The sequence below is a fragment of the Schistocerca americana genome, chromosome 2 (genome assembly GCF_021461395.2).
Source record: "Schistocerca americana isolate TAMUIC-IGC-003095 chromosome 2, iqSchAmer2.1, whole genome shotgun sequence".
Classification (NCBI taxonomy): domain Eukaryota; kingdom Metazoa; phylum Arthropoda; class Insecta; order Orthoptera; family Acrididae; genus Schistocerca; species Schistocerca americana.
The window spans coordinates 354714069-354728978 of NC_060120.1; the positions used below are offsets into that span (position 1 = coordinate 354714069).

A 14910-nucleotide genomic window follows, 5' to 3' on the forward strand; every position below is an offset into this window, starting at 1 on the left:
GTGCATCCCGTGAACTCAAAATGGCTCCAATGACAGTGTGGAAAGACCTGCGGCAGAAGCTCAATGACAACGACAAAGACAAGCGTTTTGAGTTTTGTTTGCAGTTGCAACAATTGAATGAGGATGGGGATGGCATTGTTGATCGCTTAATTTTTAGCGTCGAAGAGCCACTTTCCACACTAATGGGAAAGTGAACAGGAATAATTGCCGAATCTGGGGTACAAAGCATCCACACGAATGCATTGAATTTGAGCGTGATTCTAGGCGCTTCAGTCTGGAACCGCGCGACCGCTACGGTCGCAGGTTCGAATCCTGCCTTGGGCATGGATGCGTGTGATGTCCTTAGGTTAGTTAGGTTTAAGTAGTTCTAAGTTCTAGGGGACTGATGACCTCAGAAGTCGAGTCCCATAGTGCTCAGAGCCATTTGATCCATTTGAGCGTGATTCCCCAAAGGTAAATGTTTTTTGTGCCTTGTCACGTTGAAAACTGTACGGGTCATTCTTCTTCGCCGAGAGCACTGTCACTGGATATTCCTACTTGGGCATGTTGCAGCAATGGCTGATGCCTCAAATGCAATCGGACTCTCCGTTCGTCTTTCAGCAGGATGGGGCTCCAACCCATTTTCATCGTGAAGTTTGTGGGTACCTGAAGACGGAACTGCCGCATCGATGGATCGGCCGTGCTAAAGAAGGGGACAGCTGTTTCATGAAATGGCCTCCCAGATCACCAGATATCACTCCGTGTGACTTTTTTCTGTGGGGATACATTAAAGATCTGGTGTACGTATCGCCTCTACCTCGTGATGTAGCAGAGCCCCGGGAGAGAATACGGGAAGCGACTGCCACAGTCGACGATGTCATGCTGGGATGGGTATGGCAATAATTCGATTACCGTATTGACGTCTGCCGGGTCACTCATGGTTCGCATATTGTATGTTTGTAAAAAAGAACTTTCAGAGTTTCTCTTTACAATGCAATTTGTATGACATCTGTACAATGTTCAGTTCGTGTGCAATAAATAATTGAAAAGTGTTCCCGGACTTTATGTGCACCCTGTATTACTAAACCGCTAAGCCAGTGGACGGTCACCATATTGCGAGCGCAAATTACCCGAACTATACTGAGTCTTTGACAGTGAGAGCACTTGGCGATTTTCAACAAAATTGATAATAATTTCTGACCGTTCCTGAACTTTTTCTCGTTTACATGCAAATATTCAACATATGAACTCATTCGCAATGCAATCAGATGTCGCAGCTGTTGTATATACCGGAGTTCGATTCCCCAGGGAATCGGGATTGGGGGTTTACTGTTAGGAAAGAAAACTCCTCAATACATCAAAAATATCCGAATGTATACTTACTGATAAATAAGCAGAAGGAGGAATCAATAAATGCTACATATGAAATTTAAAGAAAAGATTCCATTGGCCTCTCTCTACAAAACAAGAAAAAAACACAAAAATATAGAGAAGATATTTACAATTTCCGGCTTTCTTTAAAAAAATTGAGTGATAAATTAAAAGTTATTAATTAAGATAAATATTTTACTCATTTTCTGCAGTTATGTAGAAAGAAAGAAGAAAGGTAAAATATAATAAAAATAAAAAACACATTCAAACATGCCCACGTACTATAGCATATCTAGTTCTAAGCCTGAATAAAAAGTCAAGGGATGTTCTTATTACTAAAACCGTCGAATAATCCACTGCTAAAATATTTATGTTCGAATCATGATGACATCACGGGTCGCGTGGTCCACGTCGGAAAGATCACGACGCCATCTTTTGTGTGCATATACTTCCTCTCCACACGAGAGCATCACAGGTACTTTCCACGACGTTCCAATGGCTGCGTAAACTAGCACTTTTATTCCAGTAAAAGTAAGTCACTATCCAAGCTGAATCACTATCTATGGAGAGCACAATCTTCCATTCACTGCCAGTCCTATCTTGTTGTTGCTGATTCCACTGCAAACAGAGCACTCTAACAATAAGCGCTGGACCGAGCGAGGTGGCGCAGTGGTTAGACACTGGACTCGCATTCGGGAGGACGACGGTTCAATCCCGCGTCCGGCCATCCTGATTTAGGTTTTCCGTGATTTCCCTAAATCACTCCAGGCAAATGCCGGGATGGTTCCTTTCAAAGGGCACGGCCGACTTGCTTCCCCGTCTTTCCCTAATCCGATGAGACCGATGACCTCGCTGTCTGGTCTCCGCCAAAAACTAACCAACCAATAAGCGCTGCTACATGCCTGAGATAGAGAATAACTGCTCTGAGCCTCTGAGACACATTTCGTCAGGTAAATGCAGTTTCTTTGATAGTTGCAATGTTTGTGTTTATACGATGTCCGTATCTTCACAATACAATGTCCTTCAGAGATGCATACATGTCACAGTTACAGTAATTATAGAGATATCGGTATTCACTTCGCTTTTTCAAATGGAACTATAGTATTTTCTGCTGCTATTATTGTATTTCTAAAAGAGACGAATTATAAGGAGTTTCACTCTTACAAATCTGGTTTGTGGTTTCGGACAAAGTACAATACTGAGAACTTAGGATTTATCGGTGTGCATGCGACAGCATGCTCACCATTCTGTTCCAAAACGTCGTGCTTAAGAACGTATTTTCGCTGTCACCAGCGGATCAAACTCCGCCCGAGGATTCCAATGGCTACGTACAGCAAATGGCTGAAACTTTAACAGTACATTCCGGTATCGAACTAGCTTGAAAATTTTCTTGACATCTTTATCCATTTCCCAGATACAGAGGTTCAAAGTTACCCTACTCGTACACACAAAAATATGCACGGAAATTTAAACAGATTGATTCATGACGGGTGTACCCGCGATTTAATTAAACTGACGGGTACACCTGTGAAGGAATGAACGAATGAATGCATTTGCGTAAACATGGGCGGTTCATGAGGAAACCTCAAGGAAAGCATTTTCATCACATTTTCGCCATCAGCGGCGGACCAAACCCCAGTCGCGGATTCAAAAAAATGGCTCTGAGCATATGGGACTTAACATCTGAGGTCATCAGTCCCCTAGAACTTAGAACTACTTAAACCTAACTAACCAAAGGACATCACACACATCCACGCCCGAGGCAGGATTCGAACCTGCGACCGTAGCGATCGCGCGGTTCCAGACTGAAGCGCCTAGAACCGCTCGGCCACTCCGGCCGGCAGTCGCGGATTCCAAGAAGGCTATGCACAGCAAGTGGTTATAATTTTTACGATATATTCTAGTGTCGAGCAACCTTGAAAATTTTCTACATATATCTTTTTCGGAGATACAGAGATTCAAAGTTAATCTACTTTTGCACGTAAAATGCGGTGTGACGCAAAAAATTTATAAAGTGACGTAGCACGGAGAAATTTGATGTAAAGCGTCTCCGTTATCAGAAGGTTTCAGGGAGTTCCACGATGTAGTATTGAAGCATATGCAAAACTTCTGTGTCTGTTTAATCTGGTCTGAGGTGTAAAATTAGTTTTGCGTTGTTTCAGTTTCACGTAAGTAAACTATCCAAATTGTACAGGCCCATCAAGTTCTTTTCAAATGAGTGACGCGCCCTTCTGGAGCACGGTAAAGAAGGGAAACATCGTAAAAATGCTAGCCAGAGCACAAAAAAGGCGAATAGGCTCCCAAAGACTGGCTGAGAAGTGGGCTACCAGCTGCGATATTTCATTTTCCTCAGACCTTTAAAAATTTTCGCGAGGATGTTGACATGTGAACGTATTCGCACTTTTTATGCTGAGACGAAATGAGACAGTGGCAGTGGGAAATAGATGGAGAAATAATAAATACTGGGAGTAGTAGACAGTGGTTGTGCTGTAGAAAGAGCGAAGGAGACCATCGGAGTGTGAGAGAAAGAGAGGGCGATAGTGTGAGTGGAACAGAGAAGACAGTGAGAGAACAGTGGTAGGAAAAGAGTGAAGAAGACAGTACCAGATGGAGAGGAATAAAGAGAAGGAAAAACTTGAAGTGGGTGAGAGCCAGTGATAATGAGAGTCTATGACAATGACAACGAGGAAGAGAAAGATGGTGAGAGGAGAAAGTAGTAACACGGCACAACGAAGCCGACTGTGCTTTTGAGGCAAGTAACAGTGGCAGTTGGAGAGTCAAAAAGAGAGAATGACAATTATTTGAACAGAATGAAAGAGTGAGAATGGGCAGTTGGGTATGGATGGGCCTGAGAGACTGACAGCGATGGACTAGTGGTTGTGAGCGAGTTACAGTTAAGGCTTGTGGGAGCGAGAAGTGTTAAAAAGAGCGCGAGTATGTTTGCATGCCACTATTTTTGCGAAAATTTTTAAGGATGCTGAGGATGGTAGAATGGGGCAGCTGGTACCCCGATTTTCAGTCAGTCTTTTAATAAAGAGGAGCATATGCGTTTTTTTTTTTTTTTGCTCCTACAGGAGCATTTCCGCTGGTCTGCTTTGAACATGAAACGGATTGTCGTTTTACGCGGAAGTTCGTGTTATATGGAACTGTCACGTCAGGCTGATGGGGTGCTCCACCTTGAAGCAGCTGAAGCATTCTTCTTGCAAAACTATTCAAAAGTGGAGAAAAATTCAATTTAAAATAGACTTGGCTACACGTGGCTGCACGGACACACCAACCGAAGGTAGAGGACGTGGCATCTAAGAATGGTTCACCAATTAGCTACAGTAACGATTCTGCTCTTGTTTCTGACAGAATCTTGAAAGAAAGGTGCACGTAAAAATTACATGGATTTCTAAAACTGGGAATTTAACTATGAAAATTGTTAAATAATAATTTTGCGTCATAAATTTAATGACACGATAAACACATTGCAAAATTAGATCATTAACGGTAATCGCAAAAGAATGTGGTCATAAACATGTCCTTACGATTCAGTTTATGTCATCAAGAGTCTGAAATGCCCGCCGACTACTGCAATAGACGTTTGCAGTCGCTGTTTCAAGGGCTTCTAGACAGACTAAGGGGATTCCTTCAATATCACTGCGCATGCTGCAATAATGCGGTGTTTTAAATCCTCTTGGATCATTGAAACTTGTGCGTAGTGAGTTTACCTAAAAGAAAATGCAGTTGCACCTACTGATAATGCCTGAAGGCGTGGAGCCGTTAGCTGCAAGTGAGTAATGTGCCGAGCACCCATCGTGCTGGTATCATGTGCACCCACGTATTTCAAGTGATATTTCCTCTAGGGGAGCTGGTAGCACTTCATCAAGAACCTGTGCGTGTCTTTCACTCATTTAATGAAGCAAGGGTCAATAAAGCAGTCTCCAATAATCCCGCATCACACGTACACGTTCCACTGCCTCTGATATTCAATCTGCCTCAGCCAAGACGGATTCTCAGCCCATTATTTATTACACTCAGCGTTCCCGTGGTTTGTAAAGGTAGTTTTATTGGCGAAAAGAATTATTTGACGAAAGAACCTACTGTCAGAGCGTACTGTTATTATGTCGCATCAGAACCGAGCGACAGGATTCATTTGTCTTTTGCAATCTCGCTGGTTTACTCACTGGTGAAGTGACGTGACATGGACAGAAGCCGCTTGCGAGCAAAATGCGAGCAACTATGGGCTGATTTATACCACGGACGCTCACAACACGCTGTTCCTCTGGAGGTGACATGTGGATTATGAGCCGCAGCCACGAATGGTCCCATTGAAACCAGGGCGGGTTTTGGCAGGCTTATCACTTAACTTGGAACGTACTTATCTAGCTCACGGTTGATATCGTCTTTCAGCTTTAACCACAACTGTTCTACATTTGTCAGATGTGAACTAAATCTGCACATTTAGTCCTTTACATTTGTGACTGTCCCTCCCATCCAAAACAAATATTCTATCTTTTTTGACGCCTTTTGCCCTTCGTGGTCATTATTCTTGTAATAGCACCTTGCTCGCTGATACGCCTCTCATTGGTGACACACTAGTAAAGGTCGAGTCTGTCTGTAACTAGGCCTAGAGTATCTCTTTCGTGCGTGGGCGTCTTGCCCATTCTGCGCTTGACTGTCACGCCGATGACCAGCAAATGGTCGCAAGGTGTGAGGTGGCGCATCAAACCATTCCATCGTCGTGGCGACGGGGGCACTCCATCTCAGGTAAAACAGATACCTTTAATTAACTGCTCGTGTGTCGATCTGATACAGGCTTCTGCGGTATTTCAGTACAGAACGTACGTTCTGCGAGCAGCATTTTGTCTTAACGAGCAGCATTTTTATGTCTGCTTTTCTTTCTTCTTCGCCGTAACGTTTAACGCTATAGAAGTGATCGCTTCTATGTGACAGTGCAAACAATCCTGGTCCGTCGCGTTTTCTATACAGTGGTCAGCGATATCACTAACGTCCACCAATTTCTGCGTAGACCACGTACGTAATCTCTCGTTAATAATTTTCAGATTGTACAGAGTTTTGGCCTAAGCTGGATCTCTTGTCCTGAGGCTGCCAGATTAAAAACTGGTGGTTCCGCCGAGTGTTTGCCCCCCGTCAGCCCAACTTCAGATTTTCCGAACAGTGGCCTGCTCTGGTCTTACCATAAACAAGCCAAGGCGAAGATTTGAAATTAATGAAACTTCGTGCACATACTAAGAACAGTAATGCGCTATACATTTTACTTTGCTAAATAGGCGTGTGATTACACATCAATGCAAGGACTGGACGAATCAACTCTCCTAAACTGTGATACCCGATTTTAAATGGGAGAGCCTGCAGTGATGGGAAGAAAAGCATGCAATGGCAGACCCACTTCAGGAAACAGCTGTCGGTGGGCGAGAAAGAAGGATGAGTACGGTTTATCATCCTGTTGACGTTGGTGTCATTAAAGATGGGGACGGAAATCGGCTGTCCCCTTCCAATGAAAGCATTCCGGCCTTAAGCGACTTAAGGAAGTCACGGAAAACCTAAATATGGATGGCAGGACCGGGCATCTGAACCGCTGTTTTCCCGAATGTGAGTCCAGTGTCTTACCACTCCACAAAGTAATAAAAAAAACTCAAATCGTCTGGGAACAAGAAATTCAAATATCGACGTAATTTTTCCTATACTGTGTAACACATTACAGGATAAATGTAGCTGAGAGTGCTTGTCAAGTGTGGATGGAAGTAACAGCAACGTCTCACACTATGGAACCGCTCAATAATTCGAATGGGGTGCATGGGAATTGCGGACGCAGTGTGGCGTGCCCGGGTACATTGGGCTGGGTTGCCTCACTCGACACTAGGAAAATAAATCGACCCAAGGGCAACAGGATACACTGTAAGGCATTGCGGTTCGTTGCGCAAGGTTACGGGAAAGATAAACATTTTCGTTTCGTGTGCCCAGTCATTTGTCTGCGAGCGTGGAGAAGGAAAAAAAAGAAACGACTCGAATCATTTTACTTGCAAACATTTTCTGCAAACAATGTTGACACTCTTTCGAGAGTTCCAGACTATCAGCAATTCCCAATATTGATTTTCACAGACTCGTGGCGAATGGACAGTAATCCACAATGGAAGATTACAGCTAGGATAGGAAAGATAATGCTACTAAAAACCACTATGACGATGTGTGGAGGTTACTGAATTTTGGCTTTCCCTCACACAATGTGTGTGTGTGTGTGTGTGTGTGAGAGAGAGAGAGAGAGAGAGAGAGAGAGAGAGAGATTATATATACAGAGAGAAGGACGAGGGAGAAAAAGAGGGAGCGAGGGGGAAGTTTTGTAACGTAATTTTCTCCTCCCGCTGACAATATCTGTGGTAATTTGAGAACATTATGGAAATATTTTCCAAATCAGTTCGACGGCGCAGTCCGGAACCGCGCGACTGCTACGGTCGCAGGTTCGAATCCTGCCTCGGGCATGGATGTGTGTGATGTCCTTAGGTTAGTTAGGTTTAAGTAGTTCTAAGTTCTAGGGGACTGATTACCACAGTAGTAAAGTCCCATAGTGCTCAGAGCCATTTGAACCATTTTTAGTTTAACGGGGGTTGAAGTGGTGGAAAGGATGTCTCTGGATAGCATGAATCAAGTTTAGCCATACCGCAAAGAGCACATCGTCGGCTTCTGTCGTCCAGGAATCAGAAACATCAGACTGCAATGGGGATGTGCTGTCAGGAAAAAAACGTGTTTTCTGAGAAGTTCCGATTGGATACCGGTGGTAGACGCTGTAGGGACCCAGTCCGGGAACCCAAGTCGTGTGGCACAGAAAGGAGCGAAGTATTTATCCATGAAAAGCTTTGATCACCAACCAAATGATGTAAAAAATTTAATATATAGTAAAATTCAAATGCAAACCAAAAACTGAAATCACTTCTGAAATTCGTTCTGAAGTGACATCTTCTTGACTGCTCCCTATACACCACACAACAATTTTTGAACAATATGGTGTGTTTAGTAAGACGGGTCGAAGTGGAAACGTGGCTGAAAGTCACAAAGGAGCTATGGTGAAACTTTCATGCACAGTAAACCTGTGTGCCGGACCGAGACTCAAACTCGGGACCTTTGCCTTTCGCGGGCAAGTGCTCTACTCACTGAGTTACCCAAGAACGACTCACGATCTGTTCTCACAGCTCCACTTTCGCCGGTATCTTATCTCCTAGCTTCGAAAATTTCATGGAAATTCTACGAAACTTGCACGACTACACTGCTGGAAGAAAGGGTACGGCGGAGACGTGGCTTTAGCGGAGTGGAAATTTCATTCTGGAAACATCTCCCATGCTGTGGCTAAGCCTTGTCTCCCTAATATCCTTTCTTCCAGAAGTGCTTGTCCAGCATGTTTCGCAGGAGAGCTTCTATGAAGTTTTCAAAGTAGGCGATGAGGTACTGGCGGAAGTAAAGCTGTGCGGACGGGTCGTCAGTCGTGCCTGGATAGCACTTTGCCACGAAAGGCAGAAGTCCCGAGTTCGATTCTCAGTCCGGCACACAATTTTAATTTGCCAAGAAGTTTCATATCAGTGCACACTCCGTTGCAGAACGAAATTTTCATTCTAGTTTCGATGTTTGGACGTGCCATTACCACACCGTGTGTGGAGTTTCCAGATTTGTTGGTGTATCAGTGTGCATATCAGGAATGGTTCCACGGCGCGAGAACAGTGGTCGTGAAAAGATGCTAACCGCCAGGGACCAGAGACTAATGTCACCCCTTATCAATGACAATCTATTTCAAACTCGTTTGGAATTGGTACTTTAATTACATCTCACAATCAGTTTCCGACCGGCCATTAACATTTGGAGTAGGGTACAAAGCTGCACATCATTTATGATCCTTTACTCATTCCATCACCGTCTGGGTAAGAGAATGGTGCATGTATTTATTGCTGCAAATTGGATTGGATTGGATTGGATTGTTTGGGGGAAGAGACCAAACAGCGAGGTCATCGGTGTCATAGGATTAGGGGAAGGAAGACGGCCGTGCCCTTTCAAAGGAACCATCCCGGCATTTGCCTGCAGTGATTTAGGAAAAGCACGGAAAACCTAAATCAGGATTGCCGGACGCGGGATTACACCGTCGTCCTCCCGAATGCGAGTCCAGTGTGCTAACCACTGCGCCACTTCGCTCGGTGCTGCAAATTGAAACAATGCCACAACCTCATCTGGAAATGAAAGCATAGTACTTGCGGATTAATTTATTGTCGTGAGCTTTCCTAGATATTTCAAGAGGAGAGAAACCGCAACAGGGAGAATGGGTGGGGGCCGTATGGTATCTTACTGCTATTGCATACGGCGCCTGATCACATTTCATAAACATGGTCAATACAGTCATTTGAAGTTACTTTGACCTGTCTTGCACAGATAATTGGTAATTTCGTTTTGAATCCCAGGAAGCGGTTTTGACTGCTACAAAATGTTCCAGAGCCAGTCGCACAGTAATGTCTAGATTATTTGATGGGACTCATCTGTGCAAAGTAACTTCAAATGACTGTATTGACCATGTTTATGAAATGTGATCAGGCGCCGTATGCAATAGCAGTAAGATACCATACGGCCCCCACCCATTCTCCCTGTTGCGGTTTCTCTCCTCTTGAAATATCTAGGAAAGCTCACGCCAATAAATTAATCCGCAAGTAGAGTACGAAACCTCTTAGCAGATTAAAGCCGTTTGCCTGACCAAGAATCGGTCTGCCTTTCGCGGCCAATGTTTTACAGTCAGAGTTATTCGAGCATGCATCATCAGCCCAGAGCTTACAGCCTCAACAGTCCAGTCTATAGAAGCACTGCCGGCAAATGACCATGGCCGAAGATCAGATCCCAGTTCGGGACATGCTCTTAATCTGTGAGGGATTTTCTTTGCTGCATACACGCTATTGCAAAGTTTCATTCCAACACAGATTTTCACAGTATGTGCGAATAGGTTTAAAAAAAATGCCGGTAAACAGGAATTGCTTTCTTGAAACTAGGGGTACTTCTATTTAAATTTCCCTGTCATTTAGACGCTGCCACATTGATTAAAACAACTGACAAATTCTGGTCTGGGTTTAGTTATCTGCAATTTTACATATTCTACACAAATAGGTTTTTCCGAAAATCGGTGTGACGGGAGTGCGATAAGAGTCTGAAATTTCTCCTCGATAATGTGTCGTGTTGGCTGACCTGAAACACGCTGGTGAGGTCATTGCCCTGTATATACTTTGGTGGGCTCACTAGGCAGCGCTCGATAGACCGCAGTGACTTTCTCTGCTGCAGTCTCTTCTCTAAGAGGCTGTGCAGTGCTGACCTATGGCTGGAATTCTGAACAATACGTACGCGTCTGTGGATATCGTCCAGGCCAGATCATTGCATCGTAGTGAAGTACATTGGTAATACCACCAGCAATAGAGAAGTAGAGAATAAAGGCAATTCGTCCACATTAAAGTTATAGTACTAGTAATATCAACAGCGGTATATTTCATTTATCCACTACAGCATTAGGAGGAAGTATGAAAGACAAAAACAAAAAATGTAATGAAACTTACGTAGGACTGCAAGATTTAAATTGACTTTCTGCTTGACTAGCTACTTGCTTTTTAAATTTCTGTTTGTGTTATGTTTAGACGTCTCCTCGATTGACGTAAAAGTACCTGAGCTTAACACAGTGGAGGAGAGGTAAAAAATGATCCCGTTATGGCGACGATCACCATTTAATGTTAGTTGTTAATATATGTGACATGCCATTGCATTAGCATATGGTTGATAGTAAGATAAGAAACTTTGTCTTTTTGCTATTAAGGCAAACACTTTCTACTGTGACGCCACGCATGGCTGTTTCATGTCCACATGGGAGAAAGTGTAATATGTTGAATCCTGGAACGAAATACGGAACTCACTTCTAGTCTTACTGTGAAGTTACGCGTTATCGTGCTGGGAATAAAGTACCACAGCCCGTGCAGCAAACTGTCATTTGATGCCTGTGGTCGCTTAAAGATTGCAACTCACCTTAACAGGTGGTGAAGCAACAACATAAAAAAGGAAGAACAGAAAAAGAAACAAGGCACTCTTGATAATGATAGTGTGCAGGCCGAGGAAGCTGCGCGAGTATCCTATTACCATGACAAACTGGTTTTTATATATCAGCAACAGTAAACACAGAGACATATCTATTAAGTGATAGAAAATGAAATCAGCCGCCAAGGAGTTATGGATAGGCTGTTTATGAAGTTATAACACCACAATACAGAACATTATGGAAAGGCATTTACAGCCTTTTATTTGTATAAAACAACCGTACAACGTGTCTCGCCTGTGTGTGTTATTGCAATAGATTTTTAAAAATTTACTTATGACTACTTTGCTGCCTTTAAGTAACAAATCTTTGAATGCGTCCACCGCACCTATTGAATTATTACTATTGTGTATTCATATGACACAGCACAAGACGTTCAATGACACTGATAGCTACGAATTGTATTCGCATATGTTTGCTGGACTCACCCGCTGACAGTATTTTAAAAATCAACCTTATGTCCGATGTGAGATTCGAACCCCCAGACCAGTGAAGCTGGCAACTCCCTAGCCTTCGTAAGTGTACACTTTACGGGGAACTACGACCGCTTTCGCTTGGTCGGACGGTCATTTGTCATGCCCACATTACGCATAAGCAACAAGCAGGACTTCCACGATAGAGGAGCATCCGTATGTGGGTCTCCGCTGCGTCTCTTGCTGCACTGATATGTTCGAATATGTTTAACGTGTGATGTAACCGACAGAAGCCACAACATAAATATGCATCAAAGGGTGAAAAAATTCGTCTGGTAAAAACTTACCGCTGATGCCACTGACTGCAAAGACTCGAGAGCAGTAGGCACAGTGATGAACCAATTGCCGCAAATGTTTGTGGTACTGCGAGACCCGATGTTAAATATGCCACGAGTTCCGTAATTATTAAAGTATCGACAAAGGAGAAACTTATACCGATCGAACGTGGGTTTTCGTCACTGTGCCACCGATACGATATCGACTCCTCGTTGTCCTTCCGCCGCACAGCCCGTCTGAGCAACTGCCGCAAGCCGCTGTGCATTTCGGCTGCCGGGTGTACGAACCATCTTGGTTTGGGGTGTCAGAGCGTGTTGGACGACACACCTGCCGGCTTCGCACAGCCAGATATCGAACATCACACCTTTTAGCAGAGAATGGGCAACGATTAATACCTACTACTGTGCGGACAAATTTTTGCCGATTCTCACTGTCCGTTACGGGCGCTTTGCGCGCTACTGTCCCGGGAGCCGAGTTGTTCAACATTCCGCTTTCGGCAATCGGCGCTTATCGTGGCGGACGTGACGTCAGACGGCGGCAGAGGCGGCTCGAGCGTGCGATTGAGCGAGTTGGCGCGCATGCGCCCTGTACTCAGAATACTCGTGGCTGACGTCAGCGAACCTTTGGCGACGCACTGTGGTGGGTCACGGTACTACTCATTGATGACTTTCGGCTACTTTCTGGGAGAGTCTACTTTCTCAAATAACCGAGCTGTAAGCTGCAGATTAAAATGTTTTTTTCACTAACATCTCTATTGTTGTGTTGTTCCTTTCTTATCAAGAAATCCCGACATCCACGTGTTTAACTTGTCTTCTACATACTTAGGATATCGTTCATTACTTAATTTTATTCACAATTCAAAAGAATTTATCCATTGTTAAGGCCTAATGTTAAATGGAAAGTAGATTATAAAAGAGCAGCGACGAGGCGTTAATTCAGACACTGACGTACGCCCGCATTTCCAGACGTCCTTGACCTGACCACCGTCTCTGGCAACGGGGGCGGTCACGTTCTTCTCCATTGAGCAAATCGCAGTTGGCGCATGCGTTTGAAGACGACGGAGCGCAGCTTTCGATGTCAAATTGCCTTAGTTTTTGACTCCATCAACTCTAATGTTTACCACCCAAAAATGAGAACAGCATAGCGTTCTTACATTTAAAGATCTGAGGCAAAGGTAGAATAAAATCTAAAATTTTCATACATAATTACGCGTATGTGCAAGATTCAGATCACAAAACATTCGACATGTGATATAAGTTAAAAATAAAAATAAAAATTAGCAGTTTCCAAACTATTTCGGAAACAAAAATAAAATTGTATTTGGGCACACATCAAAAGTAAATTAACTTAGACTTTGTAAGGTAGTGGCTGGCCCTACAATGTTGCATGGTTCTCATACACGTCTCAGTCAGAAAGCCAAAGGAAACTTAAGTTAGACAGCAAGAACAAATTTTGTTCGGAACATCAAATATGTAGACTCCTTGATCACATCGCAAATAACGGAAAAGGGACGAACTAAGCGTGAAATCAGCACTAAACTAGATGTCGGCAAACCAGATGAAAACAATCAGAGGAAAGAAGAATGTCTCAGATACTAACAATTCGACCCAATTGTAAAAGAACTGCAAAGCAGACACCGATCGTAATGAAGTGAATCATGAAACCGGAAGAAACTAAAATCTTAATCCCGTGCCGAACAATATGCAGACGAGAATGAGAAGAAGAAGAAAAAGAAGAAGATAAGTACCGTTAAGTTACGAGGGAAACCGCTCAATTCGTTCTATAGGAAACGAAATTTGTGCCTAGCTCTCTAAAACGATTTCATTCTAGTCCTTCGTAGAATTTGACTGAAATAAGCTTACGCACTGATTATATATTATTCTGAGACTGAAGAGCGATTCGATTTGTGGGATACGCTAATAGACCCTAAAATTAAGTGCTACTTGGCTAAATGGAATTATATAATCTCATGATATAAAGCTAACGCTCAAAATAAAATTCTTTTCACTCCAGACACTTCTTGAAAAAGTCACTGTTTACTGCTCAAAATTTTCCACGCTGAAGATGCCGCAATAAAGGGAGAACTGTTTTCATGTGTATTTTCCTTTCGGACACAGGCATTTCTTGGAATGTGTTAATGTCTCAAAAACGCAGCGCTGTTAGATAATAGCTTTCTTGAATCAATTACCAGGAGTGGTACACGGAAAAGCGGGATTAAAATGGGAGCAGACATGACATCATTTGAAACTGGCTCTTTCTCTGCGGAACTTTATCTGAGCTACAAAAAATAGATAATCACTGTCTTTTGGTGCAGTGTTTATGAAACGCTGTACCTCATGGATATCTAGTTTGTGTCTGTGACGAAGGTATAGAGAGAGACTCTTAGTGATGAACTCCAGTTATTCCTTTATCAATTCCTATCTACATGAATAACTAGTATTTTATTTTTTGAATTTTTTTGAATCAACGAGACTAAAAATGTACTCTCCTATAAAGTTTTGTAGACGGCTTTTGTTGCGTTTTATTAAAATGGTCCTCAATTGTTGTTGAAGCGCCCAATGACACTGATGATGTGGCGCTCGAGAGACTAGATCGCTCACCAGGTGAGGTAAATGGAAATGTCGTGTGGCTAGGGCCTCCCGTCGGGTAGACCGTTCGCCTGGTGCAGGTCTTTCGATTTGACGCCACTTCGGCGACCTGCGCGTCGAT

The 14910-nt window shown here is 43.4% G+C and overlaps 1 protein-coding gene across 2 annotated transcripts in view; it reads right to left on the minus strand.

Moving 5' to 3' along the window:
- The window catches only part of LOC124594841 (sialin-like), a 424449-nt gene that overhangs the window by 61051 nt on the left and 348488 nt on the right, over positions 1-14910 (minus strand). Inside the window, exon 1 of one of the 2 annotated variants that reach the window (XM_047133293.1) lies at positions 12213-12661. The exons of the other annotated variant lie outside the window; for it this stretch is intronic. The gene's annotated coding sequence lies outside the window, so the exon portion shown is untranslated. Of the gene's footprint in view, positions 1-12212; positions 12662-14910 lie in introns of those variants that run through there. 2 annotated transcript variants of the gene reach the window in all.